Source organism: Nicotiana tomentosiformis, chromosome 4, assembly GCF_000390325.3.
Source record: "Nicotiana tomentosiformis chromosome 4, ASM39032v3, whole genome shotgun sequence".
Taxonomy (NCBI): domain Eukaryota; kingdom Viridiplantae; phylum Streptophyta; class Magnoliopsida; order Solanales; family Solanaceae; genus Nicotiana; species Nicotiana tomentosiformis.
Genome location: NC_090815.1, coordinates 133644616 through 133665513, shown reverse-complemented (window position 1 = coordinate 133665513; position 20898 = coordinate 133644616). Strand labels below are relative to the sequence as shown.

General features: G+C 37.8%; 1 long non-coding RNA gene across 1 annotated transcript; it reads right to left on the bottom strand.

The window, feature by feature from the left end:
- Window positions 1–11623: 11623 nt before the first annotated feature.
- On the bottom strand, window positions 11624–19034 carry LOC108948758 (uncharacterized). Its single transcript, XR_011415670.1, has 3 exons — window positions 18548–19034; window positions 12655–18254; window positions 11624–11997 (listed from the first exon to the last, which is right to left on the bottom strand). It is a non-coding gene; the product is annotated as an uncharacterized lncRNA (long non-coding RNA).
- Between the last annotated feature and the right edge of the window lie 1864 nt (window positions 19035–20898).

The window sequence follows — 20898 nt, the reverse complement described above, 5'->3', positions numbered from 1 at the left end:
ATAAGTGAATCCAGAATGCAGAAGCAGATGGAAAGGATGTGGACTGCTCAAAACATGACTGAAGTTACGAGCTTCACATTTCATGTTTTGCTCAGAAGAAGCCGTAGAAGAATGAACTAGCACCTACAACTAGCAAGCATCAAGGTTCAGATCAGAGTTTGCATGAACAACCAGGCAAGACTCAAGATCAAGCTTCAGAAGACTTATAGATAGAAATCTTGTAACTCATAGCTGATAGGCTTGTTTAGTTCCTTTTAGATTTTGATGTAATAATAGGGCCACGGACCGGAGCCTCGACGGAACCTCGCTCGACTCTCGAACTCATCACTCCATCATTCTACTTTAACTACACGCGACCTGATTCCCTTATAACCCGGGATATGTAGGTTGTCCAAAACCAGGACTCGGTTGCACATTTTTCTTTTATTTCCCTTTTGAATAACGGTATGACCAAAAATTAGTCATATTGCTCATCTTTTCTTTGCCTGAAAACTCTTCATGTTTCCAAGCAAAGAGGGGCATGTTGTGAGCACCTAATTTTTGACTGTGCTTGAATTCTTTCCCACTTATTTCACTTATTACTCCATCTTCCCACTCCATTTTCCCTTGTCCCCCATGCTTGTCCCACATGCTTGTCCCCCACTCACAAACCCCATGCCCAAAATCAACCACAAACGCCAACAAACCAGGACCCTTTTGGCAGCAAATTTGAGCTAAAAACGAGGTCCAAAAATCACTCAAAGGGGACAGCTGAAATCACTCTAAAAAGGTAGCAAAAACAGCCATGAAAGCTGGAGATTCTTCACCCAAAAGCCAACAATAAAACCATCCCAAAAATACCACTTGTTTGGGCTATAAAAATACACCAAAACCTACATTAACGGGGTTTCAAAAAATCAGCCGTGTCGCTCCAATGACCACCACTAGACTGCTGCTCATAACCAGCTGTAAAACAGCCCACCTAAACCTCAAACTCAGCCCCAAAAATGCAGCTCTAAAGCCACCATAGTTGCTGCCACGAAACAGACCCAAACCCATCCAAAGCTAGCTGAAACGAAGCACCAAACCACCCCAAAAAATAGTCACCGTCGCACCATGTTTGCCAACGAACAGAGTTTGGTTTTAACTGTATAAGGCCATCCAAGTTCAGTCGAGTTCTTGAGTTGGGTTAAAGGTTTTTGACGCATGCGCGGGTCTCGATCGGATCGCTATTTGTTTGTTGTTGTTTCGCTTCATTTGTAGCCGAGCTTCAGTTTGTGGCTGTTCTTAGCCTTTATTTAGTTCTGCTAAGTTTGTTTCTTGCTGTCGAGGTATGTATCTCAGTTTTAGACAATGCAATTGCTATAATCGCTAATTAAATGTCAAGATATTATGCAATCTGTTCACTTTTATGTTTGTTATGTATGAGGTTAGTTATTTATGTATTTGTTGACTTTAAATTACTTCAGCTTTGGTTTGGGAAATATGAGAATCATGTGGCAAATGAATGATTTTGTAAAGCTGGAAGTGGGTTTGGTTTAATTCAGTTTATTAGTAACTATAGTTAACTCAATAAGAAGACAATTGATGTTTGTGTCATGATTTCTAAAAAAGAGTAATCGGTTATGTTTTGTCTCATCAATTCATTTTTTCTTTTGAATTTAATTATGAATGTGAAATGGATATGACTTGATGAAATTTATTCAATTTAACATGTGGGATTAATCTCCTTCCTCCTTATCATATTGGGCCTCACATTTAGCCCATCCCTTATGATCAATAGATAATGACATAATCCCATAAGGTGCCAATGTAGTAGTAATATGATAATTGCGTCAGTTTTGGGACATATGACCAAATATACAAGTTGACAAGTTGGCAAATCGTTGATAACCATAATCCCTCTCTTACCATCTTTTCCATAATCTTTGGCCTTATAATAATCTCAAACTAGTTTAGGAAAATAACTCATAAATTAAATATTGCTAGTATGCTTTAGGTGCGCAGTAAAAAATCAATCATTATGATTATGTACACGTTCGCGTAACATAATTATGATTCCCAAAATAAATCAAGGTACGCGCTCGCGCGACTTTAGCCAAAAACAATTTTAGTAAATAATACAGCGTGATTAATTGTGTACACGTACACGTGACATGATTTTAGCGCACTAAATAAAACGGATTTACACACATGTGATCTGTTTCAAAGATAATTCTATATTTTAATAATTAAAAGCGGATAGATAAAATATGAAAACCAATATATCACAGTATGCCAAAATTAATTCAAGCCAAGTTGTAGTCAATAAAGCGACCGTGCTAGAACCACGGGACTCGGGGAATGCCTTACACCTTCTCCCCGGTCAACAAAATTCCTTACCCGGACTTTATTTTTGCAGACCAATAATAATATAGTCAAACATTCCTTTGACTAGGGATTCAAATAAAAGGTGACTTGGAACACCCAAAAAATCAATTCCGAGTGGCGACTCTGTAAATAAAATAATCCCTATTTCAAAATTGTCACTTTAATTGGAAAAACTCTTTAACCCACAATCCATAACGCACATATTATCTTTGTGGGGGTAAAAAGGAGGTGTGACAATTATAATTACGGATATAATCACCCAGCATATTACATAACTCGCCCGATCGTAGCACCATTCCTGATCACAGTAACTACTCCAAACCAACCAAGTACTAGTAAAAAAAACCCACAGTCAACAGAACCTCATTCCACAACCTTCGTACACTGCCAATGATGAAAGAAACAATCAAAAACTCATAACCACTCATCAGATCAATTAGACATGGAGCTCTCTCGCCCCAACCAAAACCTTAACCCTCTTGAATATACCATAATCAAGCCTGATAGTACCCATTCTAGGTCCAATGACCTTATATTATTAAATATAACTATCCCACAGACACACTACATCAATATAACTCCAGCCACCACTACGCAATCCGTGTACCCAAATATGGGAGATGTATCAAGGAAGAGAACCATATTTCAAGTTCAACAAGCACCACCATAACCACAATGTTACAACCAACTCCTCAAATTTCATGAAGAGGATAACCGTAGGCGCCTGTACACAATTCCTCAAATACGCTGCTCATGTAATTTTTATCGTAGAGGAAGGAAAGCAATGAAATCCGATAAATTATCAAAGAAATAAAATTCCCACACATGGCACGGACAACTCACGTGCCAATAATATGAATCACCCGACATGGTCACAGGCCTCCAGTCCTAGCATATCATACAGGAGCAATTAAACAAATCCACTTGTATATGATAATGAAATAAGATTCTCCTGGTCCTGGACTGGTATAAATATCACACCAGAGTATAAGCATGTGCAAAGTCTGCTATCACACTTCAAATCGGCAAGTTAACGCGGAAATAGTAACTACCCCGTTTATTCAGGGAATCATCTTCTTTGTAACCTCAAGTATAGCCCATATAGTTCTCAACAAAGGTACGAATACGGGAAGCATTATAAATTTACGCTTAACAGTAAACTCTAGGTATATTATAGCCTAAGCATTCTTCCGAGTATGAATACTTGCTCTAATGCCCACACATGGGCTCAAACCTCACATATATGCGCACTCATAGCGCATAGCTATCACAAATAATTAACGCAACTAGTGCCTCCACTGAGTTAAAATAAAATACTCACCTCAAACAGGCCGCAATCCAAAATAATATACTTCTGAGAACTCCTAGTCTCCAAATTCATCAAACATATGAATCACCGTAACTGATCCCAACTCCAGCACTAGAATGACTAACACACCTTCCATTCACGATCTTCCCATAAGGAATACTTTCAAAATTCTTCCGTGCCTCCTAGCAACAATTTGAATATCAACAGTCTTTCAACCAGGTGAGTACCACAATACCAATGAACATCCGTAAGTCAAAACACAATGCGCCTTTTGTAATGCGCACCCTTCTCAGGGATTACCGACCAGTTATAACATTCATCTAATTATCTGAAATTGACTATTCTGTCCAAAATTCGTGATCTTCCTTTCAAGAATGAACTTTCACCTTGTACATGTAAATCCTAATCCCGCACAACACACCACATCTATTATGCAATCATGTGACAAGCACAAGAACCCCATTATCAACACTGAGTCACCAGCAAATTACATACCCGGTTAGTTAGAAACCTTCCTCTTGCTTCCTTCTAGGAGGGAATCATAATACACAACACATTTCCCAGACCAGTAGAAAATATTTGGTTCAAACCATGGTAGAAAAAATCAAGAACACTTTGAAATTTGTTTGCACATAACCAATCTATCAAACCTGAATTCCTCTAACTTGACCAAGACACGTAGGTTACCAAACCCAAGAATATTTCCACCAAAACATCTGTAGAGCCTCACCACATCATAATTACCCCAAAAGAGCAGAACATGCCATTACCATACTGGTCTAGCCTACTACCTAGTGGTCCTGTTTACTTGAGTTTCTTCCGAATTATTCTCAAGTTAATACTTATCCTTATCAGAACTCCACGATCCTTACCCAAAGCTCACTACCAGACGTCCTAACATAAAATCGCTTCGCCCTAATGCCCATAAGTTCCTATATTCTTCTTAAGCACCCCCATAAGTAACACAACCGAAATGTACACTCTGAAAATATCTTATGTGAATTTAAAATTATTCTTCTTACCCTTCTTACACTAAAACGTAGAATCCATAGTCATACAGAATTACCGTACGTCCCATACCATCCAATGTAAGTAACTGATTCTAGTGATATACAAATTCGAAACTTTTTCAATTGCCACATATACATTTTGAATCCATTAGAACTCTCTCGAGAGTCATCCACTCTTCTCAAATCTAATTTGCTCTACCCAAAAGGGCCGAAAGGCACAACTCCCATTAGCACAACAACCCCCAAATAAGTAAACATGCCTTAACACCACCAATCAAATCCATACTTCGTGCGCACTACATTTTTCAAAATAACAATTTAATCATTCCATGAATTTCCTATTTCTATAAAGTGCCATATAACCCGTATTCAGGAATTTCCTTACTCGAGTCATCCTCGATCTCCATTACTGCAAGTCATAACTAATCCACAAGTATGACTCTGACCAAAACTAAAATTTAACACATAACCCTGAAATTAAATTGTCAATAGCAGGCTCCCCCACTTAGCTTTAAGATGCAATTATTAATATAAACTTAGAACCCACAAGGATTTCTCCTTATATCTCGCACCGTTAACCTGCCATACTTCTCGAAGTCTTTTGTTAAACTTCTAGAGGAAGTTCCGGAGTTAACTAGTAACTCTCTTTCGACCTCGGTTATTAGGACCGGTGTAAAGTCGGCCACAAAGTCCGCCAAAATTTGAGACTTAATGGCGGTCCGAGTTCGGTACTCGATATCGTAACCACTTATTTCTACAGCCCATTTGGCTAATCGGCTCGAGAGTTCGGGCTTATGCATAATGTTCCTCAATGGGTAAGTAGTTACGACACATATGGGGTGACATTGGAAGTACGAGTTTAGCTTCCTAGAAGCGCTTAGCAAAGCGAGCACCAGTTTTTCCAAGTGAGGGTACCTAGGTTCGGCCTCACCTAAGGTCCTACTAACATAGTAAATTGGGAATTGCGGACCTTGCTCTTCCCAGATAGGACTCCACTTACCGCTATCTCCGAGACCAGCATGTACAAGTACAATCGTTCGTCTGTCTTTGGCATGTGAAGCAGTGGGGGTCTCGATAAGTATCTCTTAAGTTCCTCCAAAGCTCGTTGGCATTCCGGGGTCCACGAGAAATTATTATTTTTCCTTAACAGAGCGAAGAATCGATGGCCCTTGTCGGATGACCTCGAAATAAATCTCCCCAGGGCGGCTATTCACCCGGTTAACCTTTGCACGACCTATACGTTATCCACGACCGAGATATCTTTGATGGCTTTGATCTTATCGGGATTGATCTCGATTCCCCGATCGGATACCATGAATCCAAGAAACTTACCCGACCCAACTCCAAATGCACATTTTTTCGGGTTCAGCTTCATATTGTACTATTTTAGTATGCTGAAGGTTTCCTGTAAATGTTTTAAATGGTCCTCTTCTTGCAGGGACTTAACTAACATGTCGTTAATGAAAATTTCCATTGATTTCCCTATTCATTCTTCAAACATCCGATTTACTAGGCTTTGGTATGTGGGACCGACATTTTTTTTAATCCAAACAATATTACATTATAACAGTATGTGCCGTATTTAGTGATGAAGGAGGTTTTTTTTGATCACCCGGGTCCATCCGTATTTGGTTGTACCCGGAATAGGTGTCAAGAAAGCTGAGGATCTCATGGCCTGGCCGTGGCATCAATCATATGGTCGATATTGGGAAAAGGAAAAGAGTCTTTGGGGCATGCTTTATTCAAATCATTGTAATCTACACACATTCTTAGTTTATTCCCTTTTTAGGAACTACCACTACATTTGCTAACCAATCAGGGTATTTTACCTCCCGAATAGATCCTATTTTAAGGGGTTTAGACACCTCGTCCTTGATGAAAGCATGTTTAACCTCAGACTGGGGCCTCCTTTTCTGCTTGACCGGATTGATTTTGGGGTCCATCCTTAGCTTGTGAGTGGTTATCTCCAGTGGGATCCCTGTAATATCAAGATGAGACCAAGCGAAGCAATCTATATTAGCTACAAGAAATTGAATAAGTGTTTTCCTGAGCTTGGGCCCCGTGCCCAGGAATACCTTCCGATTGGGTAGATGCTCGAACAATATAATCTGTTACAGCTCTTTGATCGTCGATTTGGTTGCGTCAGAGTCATCAGGGATTATAAAAGACCGGGGAAACCCGTAATCATCATCTTCATAAGTCCCCTGCTTACCCGGTTGGGTCATGACCGGTATCAGTGACTGCTATATAGCCTCTTAGTTTGGGCCCGAATTCGGTTCCTTCGATGTTGCGAGTATTGATATTGGACTCACTTCTTCGACCACAAATATCTCTTTTGCGGCCGGTTGTTCCCCGTACAATGTCTTAATCCCCCCCCCCCTACGGATTTGGGAATTTTAACACTTGGTGAAGAGTCGAGGGCACTACCCTCATGTTGTGGATCCATGGCCTTCCGAAAAGGGCGTTGTACCTCATGTCTCCTTCGATCACATAACATTTGGCTTCTTGTATGGTTCCAGTGGTATTAACTTGTAATGTTATCTCCCCCTTGGTGGTTTCACATGCCATGTTGAACCCATTTAGAAATCGGATTGCATGTACGATTTTGTCTTATAGACCGAGCTGCTCCACGATCCTCGACCGAATGATGTTGGCCAAGCTACCTGGATCAATCAACACACGTTTAATTTGAGTTTTATTTATGAGTACATATATTACTAGTGCATCATTGTGAGGTTGTACGATCCCTTCCATATTCTCATCGCCGAAAATTAAAATTCCTTCTAGTATGTAGTCTCGAGTTCATTTCTCCCTAGTGATGGATAATTTGGCGTGTTTAAACATCTGCCCCTATGGGATATGGATTCCACCTATGATCATATTTATGACATGTTGAGGTTCGGTATCCTCTTGTTCTGTCTGTTTGTTAGAATCTTTGTTCCTAAAGTAGTTCTTGGCTCGGTCGCTCAAGAATTCTCGAAGGTGCCCATTGTTGAATAAACGGGCTACTTCTTCTCTCAACTGTCGACAATCTTCCGTTATATGACCGTGATTGCCATAATATTTGCACATCTGGTTAGGGTCCCTTTGAGATTGATCAGATTGTAGAGGTCGAGGCCATTTGGTATCATTGATGCGCCTGGTAGCCGATACGATGGCTGCAGCATCGACATTAAAGTTATATTCCGATAGACTCTGCGCTTCTTTAGGCCCGATGGACCTGTTGAAGCTGTTTTGGTCATGAGCACCTGGTTGCTTCGACCTTGGTCATTTCTCCTTTCGTTTCTTATGGGGTTCCATCCGGACCCACTGTTCCTCCGATCTCTATTATATGGCAGATTTTGATCCATGTTTGGTCTAAGTTCATGATCGATGTCTCTCTTGACTCTATCGAGGATTCTGACAGGATAAACAGACTCTGAAGGGATCCCAAGTTGGTCATCTTCGACTCTGATTTTCAATTGATACCGGTTATGTACATCGGCCTAGGTAATGACAGGGTATTCTATCAGATTCTGCTTCAGTTATTGTGAAGCCCTCGAGCTGCGAATATTGAGTCCCTGAGTGAAAGCTTGAACAACCCAATCATCGGCGAGTGGTAGTAGATCTATTCGTTCGATTTGAAAACGGCACACGAATTCCCTAAGCATCTCGTTATCCTTCTGTTTAGCTTTGAAAAGGTCTGATTTCCTGGTTTAGACCTTGATGGCACCAACATGTGCTTTTACGAAGGAGTCTGCAAGCATAACAAATAAGTCAATAGAATTAGGAGGCAAGTTGTGATACCATATCATAGCTCTCTTTGACAAGGTCTCCCTAAATTGCTTTAGTAGAACAAACTCGATCTCGTCGTCTTCCAATTTGTTCCCTTTGATGGCACATGTGTACGAGGTTACATGCTCGTTTGGATCAGTCGTTCTGTTATACTTAGGTATTTCGGGTATACGGAATTTTATGGGGATTGGCTTCAGAGCCACGCTCGGAGGAAAAGGTTTCTGCACGAACTTCCTGGAATCCAGTCCTTTGAGTATCGGAGGTGCTCCTGGGATTTGATCTACCCTGGAATTGTAAGTTTTCACCATTTTATTGTTCGCTTCGATTTTTTCCCCTGATTCTATCCATTTTGTCAGCTCCTCGAGCATCATTATAATCTTGGGGTTGGTACCCTATTCTTGTTCATTTGACCTTACTACGACCGGTTTATTTTTGCGGGTGACTTCACGGGGCGAACCGGATTCAACCCTGCTCGGCGCCGGACTTTGGCTTTACAACTGAGATATCGCCACCTATTGAGCTTGCAACATTTCGAAGATCATCCGTAGGTTGATTCCGTCTTCTTCGTTGTTTTGTGTGTTTCGAACTGCCGAACGGGCCCCACACGGATGCTATTTTTGGGGTCAGTAGGTAGGTTTGCGTCGTTAGACACATGTGAATTAGCATCAATCGGATCTGCGATCGGAATCCCAATGGGACCAGCGGGTGGCCCTACATTACCGGGCGCCATGTTATTTTTCTCACCCTGATGACCGGACTTGTTATCGATATGTAGGGGTGCTAATTGAGAGTTTGACTTTTTTAGCTTGAAATCAAAGATACTTCAAAGAGCAAGCGTAAAGTAGTGTGTGTTATGGAGATTTGTATCAAATAACCACTATTATCCTTAGCCCACGGTGGGCGCCAAACTATTTACCCTCAAAATCGGATAACAATTGAATTTGTTAGTGGTTTTAAGGATATGCGGATTAACTTGATACAAAGCGATAAATTAGATTGCAATTGAAATAAATAACGATAAATTAACTGAAAACCACGTGAGTTGGATGATTTCAACGTGAGGAAGCAAACCACCCTTGAGTTGAATATACTTTTATTGACACAAAAATATCAAAGATCAAGAACTTAGAGAACGTATTGCTTATCAATATGTGTTACAATGTCCCTAATGAATTGTCAAGTTCCCCTTATATATTAGGGGAGATCTACCTTTTAAGGTATTATTTTATTATTCTATAAAAGGCAAAAGTCCTTGATTTGCTGACCGTTGGTTCCCTTTTAGAGTCGTTCCGTAATTTTTGCCATAATGATTAGTTAATGGCGAGAATTACGGACCCATGTTGGATGAGTTGGCAAAACTTTCTTCGAGGCCATGGGAAACAGGACCTGTTACGCCTTCGATAAATTCGAGAAAAAATGTGATGGTTTCGATGGCTAACTTCGACAGTGCTTTGGGTTCGATTACCATGTTTCGATCTTTGGCGGATCGTGTGGAGCGTTAAATCGATCTTCGAGCTCGACTTAACCCAATCAAAAATATTTCGACCTTGGCCTAATCAGGGAGTTCGGAAACTCGATCGAATATCGCGCTCGGTTTTACCCGTATACAAATACAACAAACCTAACGAAATCAAACGAAACTAAACAATTGTATCTCACAATTTCAACTTTTCGATATCCATTTTTATTGATTTACTTAGTTATTCACAACTCAGTTTATGTTTTATGCTAACCTCGTTTGACATTTTAATATTTCAAGTGATGCGCATATTGTCGCAACTTTAATTATGTTAAAATCTAAATAAGTACTTATTTAAATATTTTAAAATTATTATCCAATGAATTTTAATTTAGTAGCAAAAGGACAACATAACCAAAATAATTTTGTTATAGTAACAAAACATAATTGTTATAATGAAAGTAATATATGATTGAGCAGATCTCCTATGGTCGCTTACACTTCGAATAACAAAACGTAATCCCAAAAATATCTCCTATATTATTTTTACATATCTCCTACTTTTTTGCTGATCTTTTGTGAAGAATTCATCAAACCTATATCACATTTGTAAAGAGTTACAAACCAAATTCTCCTTATTTTACTATGATTTTCATATTCTTCTTAATTTTTATAATAAAAACTAGTACTGATTTAGTTCAAGTTGCAGAACCACCTTCCAAAGACACCTAATTAAATTTGCATATGATGTTAGAATTTTTCTTATTATGTGTATGGCCTGATATAGTTAAATCCGCAATTAATATTTAATAATGATTAAATCTCATCCGCTAGATCAGTTACTTGATGGACGTACTAGATTAAGTCATGATCTTTATAAATTGGTCATCTCTCCACACATTAGGATTACTGTATTTTCTGTTCTCTTGTCTCCATCACTAAAATGACGGTAACAAAATTTAGGGCAAATGAGCTTACATTGTGGAGCTTACATTGTTTGTTTACGATCACATCTTTCACGTCATATATGTTTTTGTATTGCTTTTCTGTAAAAGTATTATGTTCAAGATCCTGATACTATTATTGATTTATAGTATAATATGGTTATTTATATGTTTGAAGTTTATGTGTAATGTGGTATCATAGCCTAATATTTGAACTAATAATCTTTATTACGAAAATAATTAAAATCAATAACGAGAATGATCCTTACGCTTGATTTCACATCAAATAATTCCTGATATTAATGGGTAAAGCGTGATAATAGAAAAGTGATTTTTAACTCACTGTTTTTGTCAAAGTTTATGTTGAATTTTGTGCATAATTAAAAACTATTGTTCTAGGCTTTAAGGATCTAATTGGTTTCTTATGATTTAATGTGAATACATATGCCTTATTTCTAATGATGAGTACTTACGTCGTCAATATCTTGATTTTCTATTAGGGTTGTTTGTATATTTATATAATAATAATAATAATAATAATAATAATAATTATAATAATAATATATATAATGAAGAAGTAAATTACCGGCAACTTTAGATTTTTTATATAAAACCTTGAATTAATTTTAGGGAAAATTATGCGACACATCAAACATATACACTATATGTCACGACCCAAATCGATGGGCCGCGACGGGCACCCGATACCTTACTCAAACGAGTATCAATATAACGTATCTTTCGTATCATACTATCATAGGTAAATGAGGCAGAGAGGTTGTCGTGATATAAGTAGAATAAAACATGGGAAAAATGCTCGACATTGGACGGCCCAACATATAATCCAAACTCATACATATGGCGTACAGGCCTATAAGGCCGGCATGATCCTTTATATACCCAAAATATAGGCCGACAAGGCCATACAAGCATCCGTATACATGACATCTGTCTACAAGCCTCTAAGAGTACATACTTATATAGGCCGGGACAGGTCCCCGCCATCCCAAACAATACGCGTCTAAATCATACTAACCAAACAAGCGACTCCGGAGCAAACGGAGCGCACCAACATCTTCCGGTGAGCTGATAGCCTACTTGGAGGATTCTCGACCTGTCTATCAGGACATGCAGGCATGAAACGCAGCGTTCCTAGGCAAAAGGGACGTCAGTAAGAATAATGTACCGAGTATGTAAGGCACATAAATTAGTACATAAAAGACATGGAAGAAATATAGAGTAAATGACTTAACCTGTAAGTTTGGATAACTCTGTAAATCATGAAATACTTATAGTGTCATGCATATGCGTATGAATATCATGTCGTGCATAGGTACATGTGTTCATAACATCATCAAGCCTCTGAGGGCATCCCATCATATCATCTCGGCCATTATGGGCAAATCATCAACGTATACCATCTGATCAGGTGGTGGTGCGTATATAACGCCATAACCGTTCCCATATCCCATATACATATATATACGCGTATATCACGCCATCTGATCATGGGTCAATGTGCATGTATAAATGCATGAAATGAATATGAAATACGTTAATAAAATCTCTCAGTACGTCATAAGACCATTATGCCTCTGATTAATATCATGAAATAAACTTTACCAACTTACGTATTTTTTTGAAACCCATGAACATATGATAGAATAATATGATACATGGGGAATCAAGAACATAAGCATCTCTAGTATTTTTATGAATAGAGTCATTTATGAAATTTGTGCATTTGCTCGTTTCGTTCGTGTCGTATAGATCATGCCAAAAAAGAAAGAAGGGATAGCCTTAACATACCTTTAACCCCAACTTTCTACTTGCATCCACGAACAATCCCCTCCATCTTGTATGCCAAAACTAGTCTTCTTCCACCTTACTTTATTACGATGAAATCTCCAAATTTCTATCATTCGGAGGAAACCTTTGTGGGTATAACATCTATGGTCATTTGCGTGGTCTAACTACATGGCGGCTTTAACATAATAACATCCCATCATCTCTAGAAGTTGATAATCATTACAGGCTTAACAAATATTAGGCTTCAAGTGCCACAGGATTCCAGCACTGATACAGATCAGACACCACTAAAGAGGCACGCATATAGAGCTCTTATACTCTTAATTAGACCACACCTACCATTGTCAAATAAGAACAAGCAGTGCTGTATTTTATCAAAAGAAAAAGATGTAGTGTTGTATTTTGGGTTTAGTGAGTATTTTCCCCTTTTGGTATATTATATATGTGTTTGCATGTGTTAAAGTGATTATTATAGGTATGCAAATCACGTTATGAAGGCTAAAGAGGAGGGGGGAGGGGGGTGAATCTCTTTAATGGATATCTTCCTGCCACTTAATGTATATGAGTCATGTAGTGTGTATATGAATCACTTAATGCATTCGTATGTGGCTGCCACGTTAATTAATTTAATTCTTATCCAAAAAAGACCTTAGTCTTTATCCAAAGACAATCACTAATTATTAATTAATTAGGTAATGTCTTATTACTCAATAATTAACCAATTACCTATATAATTAAGAATTATCCTAAATTACTTAAAATACTACTCACTTTTAATACACATTATACATCTTACTATCATGGTCATGTAGTATCTTGTATGGCACTAGTACATAAATACCGGGTATTATAGCTCGGTCCGTATTTTATCCCAAATTGCCAAGCTTCGACGAAACTCATTTTTTTTATTTGCTTACCCTCTCACCTTCACGAATTTACTTATCTCTTGTTTAAAATAACATAATGCTTATAACATCAAAATAATCTCATTCCCGAGCTTACGTTGATTAACTTACGACAAAACTTCAACGTACGAAAATGCGGGACGTAACATCTCATTTCCGATCTTATATCAATTTACTTATGGCGTACTTGTACTTCCACGTATGAAAATATGGGGTGTAACATCATTCCCCCCTTGGAACATTCGTCCTCGAATGTTGACGGATCCACTTATCATTCTCATAACCCATAGCTCTTGCGAATAGTTTAGTACTCCTCTTGCCATCTAGGCGACTGTTCTGTGAATGAATCCCAAAGGCCAGGGCATTCCCCCCTTTAAGCCTCTTTCTCACACCACGACTTGTGATCGGAATTCTTCCAATCTCGCAACTGTTACTACCTTCTATCATGCATCCTTTACGACTCTAACGTTTTATGTGCGCCTATGCGACTCTTCTCTTCTCTTTCTTCCAGCTTTTAGCCAATCTCTAGGCCTTACTTTGTAAACATATACAGAGCTTAATAAGATGTCTCTCTAGGCATCTACAGGTATACTGAAGTTCTTCGCTTGGTACTTTGTAGAACTTGCGAATATTGCTATATCCTATTTTATAGACCTGGTTATCCATTCGTATGACTTTACTGCATTTACATAGGTCATACTATCATTACTGAGGTCTGCAACTACCTCCAGGTTACTCTCGTTGCTTATCCTTAAGACTGATGGCCTAATCTCATCTCATATTTTGTAACTTTTATCCATCCATTGTTGATTCATCTCAATATTGATATATTATCTACCACTAATAACTTGAAACTTCTTACGTGATCACTAGGGCTGACGTCTCATCGGGGAACCTCTGAAATGATTAGACCGATCCACCGAGGAGCGATACCATGCTTCCATAATCGTATTCTATAGCATCCCAATGTGATTTACCTTATATGGGTATTTAATCCCATACCATTCACGAAATCCTCTTCGATTCATTACTCAATCGAAGGCCAAACGTCATCCATTATCTATCGCAATCACACCTTTATTTAATTATCAGGGCAACATTCCATTTCTACTAAATGCTACTAGTCTTAGACTCATTTGAGTTTATTCAGGCTATACTGAGCTTTGTATAACTTAGAGAAACCATCAGCTCTTCTTGTTTTCATGGGCTTAATCCTGAGGACGTATCCATGATATAATCCTTTAACAATTCGATCTATGATATAGGCTCAATTCTTTCTTTAACTTATACCGGAGTCTTCTACGGCTGTATGATTGTCAACATATATGCTGCATGGATAATACTCTGAAATCTTAAGTGCGCTCATAACGTAGCTATCTCTGGATCATTGATCGAATGATTCCTTCCGTTCCTTCTCAGTTTTCTTGCTATTACCTTTCCTGCTCTTTCTTCCCCCTTGTTGCGTGTATACTTAGCTTATCTTAGCTCTCACGCATGTCGGAATTTTTGTACAACTCATATGATCTTCGAATATTACTTTTGATTTTACTTCCCGTTCACTAGCCACGGTAGGTGCCATTTTCTTATTGAGTGCATACAATGTTGTTGTGAAACTGTTGTTATAAGACCATTTCCTCCTTAGGTCATCCAGCTTAGGTTAAAACTTCCTTCCTTACTTTCTCATCTAGTCTTTCATTGTAGTATTTAGGGAGGATTCTCTGACTCTTGTAAAGCTGCGAGCTAATTACACCGAATATTTGAATTTGTTTTTTTTTATGTCCTTTCTCGCCTATAATTATTCGTAGTTTACGCTCGTGTGCTTGTAGGGTTGCTTCTGAATTTGATATTTTGACTGTCTTCCCAGTGGCTTTCTCTTTTATTTCAGTAACACTCATATGCTACCTTTAACTACCCCAACTCCTATCTAAATATTTCTCAAGGATCACGATGTCATATTTGCGAGACTGGATTCACCATATTGGGTTTTACTATGTTTATCATGCACGATATGCTACCTCATTTGTAACCCCCTGTTTAGCCATAACTAGGCTCTTCCTGAATCAATTACTGACTACCCGTTGGCCCATTCTCATATCAATATTCCGCATAATCTTTCTTAGGTTATTTCCTTTGTCTTAACTTACGTCCCGCACTGATTCCTTATCTATCAATAACCTCTTGGGTAGGGACCCTTACTTCCTTTCCTTGACATCGTGGTTGCATAATATTCTGGAATCGTAGCATATCTGTAGGCTTTGAATAAGTGCAATCTCGTCCCTTTTTCATTTTATCGCATTCTTCCTTTACCATTCCATAATTACTAGAACCACTTAATTCTAACTTAATGCCACCTCACTCCACATTCCCCTCTTTAGGGAAGTATTAATATTTAGCACTACGAAGATCTACCTATAGATGTTTTACCTCTTCATCATTGGCATCTTCTCACATTATCGATGACCCTTACTCGCCTTGCGGTAATCCTTCTGTACCAAGGATAACGAAATTCCTTACTCGCTAGGGTGCCACTTAGTGTAACTGGCACACATAGTCCCTTAAGCTTAACTTTGCTCACATTGCTTGCTTTAGGAAAGCGTCTTTCTGAATGATCTTTAAGGGTTATTCTTCTGTCATCCATTCTTTTATCGCCAGAACGCAATCTAAATTCTCATGGTGCCGACTATTATCAAATCACTCAGTTCCAATTCATGTTTAGTTTACCTTTATCACTAACCTATACTGATTTCTTATTACTTTGGGGTCTAACTTTTCCTTCTGGTAATCATGTTAGAGTCGCGAACCTATTTCTCGAAATGAGGATATGACTTTATGGCCTATACTCTCTTGTTGTCTCAAAGCCTGTCACTTCTCGTCTTTTCCTTCACTTGACTATAGACTCTGTAATACTATCATCTTTTTGACCTACCGTTGTCATCCATGTATCACATCTTACTATTAATTCTTCATTAGCTCTCTTCTTATTTCCTGCTAATATTTTTGTCTATCACCTTATTCTGAAAACTTCAACAAGTTATTCTTTTGCTTTTAGCTCCCCTTTGCTCCATCCACTGGATCTTCGGGTTGCCTAGCATTATCTCTCTACTAAGGACGGGAGCCATACTAATATAATATTTATCCTTTTCACGCTTTCACTGCCTATCTTTATAGCACTCATATCTAGCTGTACTATTTTAGAGTGCACCATCTGGGTGCCTCATAAGAAGACCTATTAACACATTTTGCAATATCCTTCGGAAATGTCAACTAACACAAATAATTCATCCACCATTTTAGGTCATTCTAACCCAAGCCGGATCCTGATATCTCATCCTTCTCTTGAACCATATCTGTTAGCTCCCATAGGGTATAACTAAGATCTAAGTAGCCAATTATACATACCTCTGTTAATGTTGAAGGTAACTCAAAATGCTTAAATTTCTCTGCTTGAATTGTAAATACTGTTAACCTTCATTAACTGGGCGCCTCGTGCCCTTCTTCATCTTGCTTCTTTTGCTTGTTGAAATTTGTATTTATCTTCTGAATCTCTCATTGTCTTTCACCATAAAGGCGTATACATCTTAGTACACACATGATCTACTGAATACTTTTTTTTTTACTCATCATAAGCATCACGCAAAATCGAGTTTCTCTGACTCAACGTTTTCACAGCTATAGGAAATTGAGTTCTTACAATAGAGCTCTACCAAACGATCTAGAGTAAGAAGAAAGAGTAACAGTCCTAAATGACCTATAGCTTCCTGGTTATAAGTGTGGTGCACGACATACCGATAAACAAGACTCTACTAGACACGGCTTGTAGACTCCCTAGGACAGAACTGCTCTGATACCACTTTTCTCCCGACCCAAACCGATGGGCCGCGACGGGCACCCGGTATCTTACTCAACCGAGTACCAACATAACATATCTTTCGTATCATACTATCATAGGTAAATGAGCCAGAGAGGTTGTCGTGATATAAGTAGAATAAAACATGGAAAAAATGCTCGACATTGGATGACCCAACATGTAATCCAAACTCATACAGGCCTATAAGGCCAGCATGATCCTTTATATACTCAAAACATAGGCTGACAAGGCCATACAAGAATTCGTATACATGACATCTGTCTACAAGACTTTAAGAGTACATACTTATACAGGTCGGGACAGGGCCCCGCCATACCAAACAATACGCGTCTAAATCATACTGACCAAACAAGCGACTTCGGAGCAAATGGAGCGCACCAACGTCTTCTGCTGAGCTGATAGCCTACTTGGAGGACTCTCGACCTGTCTATCAGGACATGCAGGCATGAAACGCAGCATCCCCAGGCAAAAGGGACGTCAGTACGAATAATGTACCGAGTATGTAAGGCACATAAATTAGTACATAAAAGACATAGAAGAAATATAGCGTAAAGGAATTAACTTGTAAGTTTGGATAACTCTGTAAATCATAAAATGCTTATAGTGTCATGCATAGGCGTATGAATATCATGTCGTACATAGGTACATGTGTTCATAACATCATCAAGCCTCTGAGGGCATCCCATCATATCATCTCGGGCACTGTGGGCAAATCATCAACGTATACCAGCTGATCAGGTGGTGGTGCGTATATAACGCCATAACCGTTCCCATATCCCATATACATATATATACGCGTATATAATGTCATCTGGTCATGGGTCAATCTGCATGTATAAATGCATGAAATGCATATGAAATACGTTAATAAAATATCTCGGTACGTCATAAGACTATTATGCCTCTGATTAATATCATGAAATAAACTTTACCAACTTACGTATTTTTTTAAGACCCATGAACAGATGATAGAATAATATGACACATGGGGAATCAAGAACATAAGCATCTCTAGTATTTCTATGAATAGAGTCATTTATGAAATTTGTACATTTGCTCGTTTCGTTCGTATCGTATAGATCATGCCAAAAAAAAAAAATAAGGGATAGCCTTAACATACCTTTAACGCCAACTTTCTACTTGTATCCATGAACAATCCCTCCATCTTGTATGTCAAAACTAGTCTTCTTCCACCTTACTTTATTACGATGAAATCTCAAAATTTCTATCATCCGGAGGAAACCGTTGTGGGTATAACATCTATGGTCATTTGCGTGGTCTAACTACATGGCGGCTTTAACATAACAACATCACATCATTTCTAGAAGTTGATAATCATTACAGGCTTAACAAATATTAGGCTTCAAGTACCACAGGATTCCAGCATCGATACAGATCAGACACCACTCAAGAGACACGCATATAGAGCTCTTATACTCTTAATTAGCCCACACCTACCATTGTCAAATAAGAACAAGCAGTGCTGTATTTTATCAAAAGAAAAAGAAGCAATGTTGTATTTTGGGTTTAATGAGTATTTTCCCCTTTTGGTATATTATATATGTGTTTGCATGTGTTAAAGTGATTATAGGTATGCAAATCACGTTATGAAGGCTAAAGAGAGGGTGAAGGGGTTGAATCACTTTAATGGACACCTTCCTGCCACTTAATTTATATGAGTCACGTAGTGTGTATATGAATCACTTAATGCATTTGTATGTGGCTGCCACGTTGGTTAATTTAGTTCTTATCCAAAGAACTTAGTCTTTATCCAAATACAACCATTAATTATTAATTAATTAGGTAATATCTCATTACCCAATAATTAACTAATTACCCACATAATTAAGAATTATCCTAAATTACATAAAATACTACTCACTTTTAATACACATTATAGATCTTACTATCATGGCCATGTAGTACCTTGTATGACACTAGTCCATAAATGTCGGGCATTATAGTTCGGTCCGTATTTTATCCCAAATTGCCAAGTTTCGACGAAACTCATTTTCTTCGATTTGCTTACCCTCTCACTTTCACGAATTTACTTATCCCTTGTTTGAAATAGCATAATTCTTATAACCTCAAAATAATCTCATTCCCGAGCTTACGTTGATTAACTTATGACAAAACTTCAACGCACGAAAATGCGGGACGTAACATCTCATTTCCGATCTTATATCAATTTACTTATGGTGTACTTGTACTTCCACGTATGAAAACATGGGGTGTAACACTGTATTTATCATTTGTAACTATAACTTCAGTAAATTTACCATTAATGGCAATATTTGAATTTTGTAGCAAATCTACGAAATAAGAGATCAATTATTTTGAATTGAAACAATAGAGCAACAAGCTCTCGTAATTTAGTTGGTTAGAGCGCCCACTTAATATGCGTAGGTCTTTTGTTTGACTCTCAACGAGAGCATTTTATTTTTCTATATTTTTGTATTTCGCCGTGGTGCAACGAATACAGTCGATACAAGTTGTATTCTTTGTATACACCCCTGTATTTCGTCTTGGTTATATTCGTTGTGCGAACCAATACAACTGATACATGTTGTATTTGTTGCGGGCAAGAATACAGTCGATACATATTGTATTCGTTGCGCGTCTGAACAATAGCTACGAATAGTAAATCGACAAATTATAATTACTAGGCTCTAAATCATAGTATTTTATGAAAATTTCTATTAATTTTACTATTGGTTTGTGGTCCACCAAACATACTCTGTAGCCCACCAAAGATATTCTGTCACAACTTTTGAGGCCCATTATGAGAGGATTGTAAGTTAATTTTGCCATGAGTTATTTAATTCATTTAGAATTAATCTCATTACTATTTTGGTTCAGGCCATAATGTAAATTGCTTAGGACTGTTTAAAATGTTTAGAAAATTAAGTTGATAAACACATTAATTGGTTATTTTATATATATGTTTATATCAATATAGTTTGTTAGTCAGTTAAGTGATCAAATTAGAATGTTTAAAATATATATATACATAACATTTATGTTTATTTTATTCATGTATTATTGTTTACATCATTTGTTAGTCCCCATTGTGGCCAAACTAAAATATTTTAAAAAAATACGCATGCATAAAATTTTCTGATATTTATTTTATATGTGCATTTATATTTATAGACAAAATCCACGTCTTAGGTTCGAGTTTAAATTTTGGGATCGAAAATGCATGTCGCCATTTCTTCCTTTATGGGTTCCTCAAATATGGGCCTATTCATAAAGCGACGTCCTAATAAGTAAAAATCGCGTGCGGTAACTACTATTTAAGGTGGTATTTATTTTTTATCCAGCAAATCTAATGTTGAGCAAAAATAGCCAATACTCTATTAAAATTAATATGAAAAGATATTTTTACCCTTTCTTCCATTTCATTTCTTCCCAAACCCTCGCTTCTCTCTCGGTTTATCAAAACCCTTTATCAAAAGTTCATAACTCTCA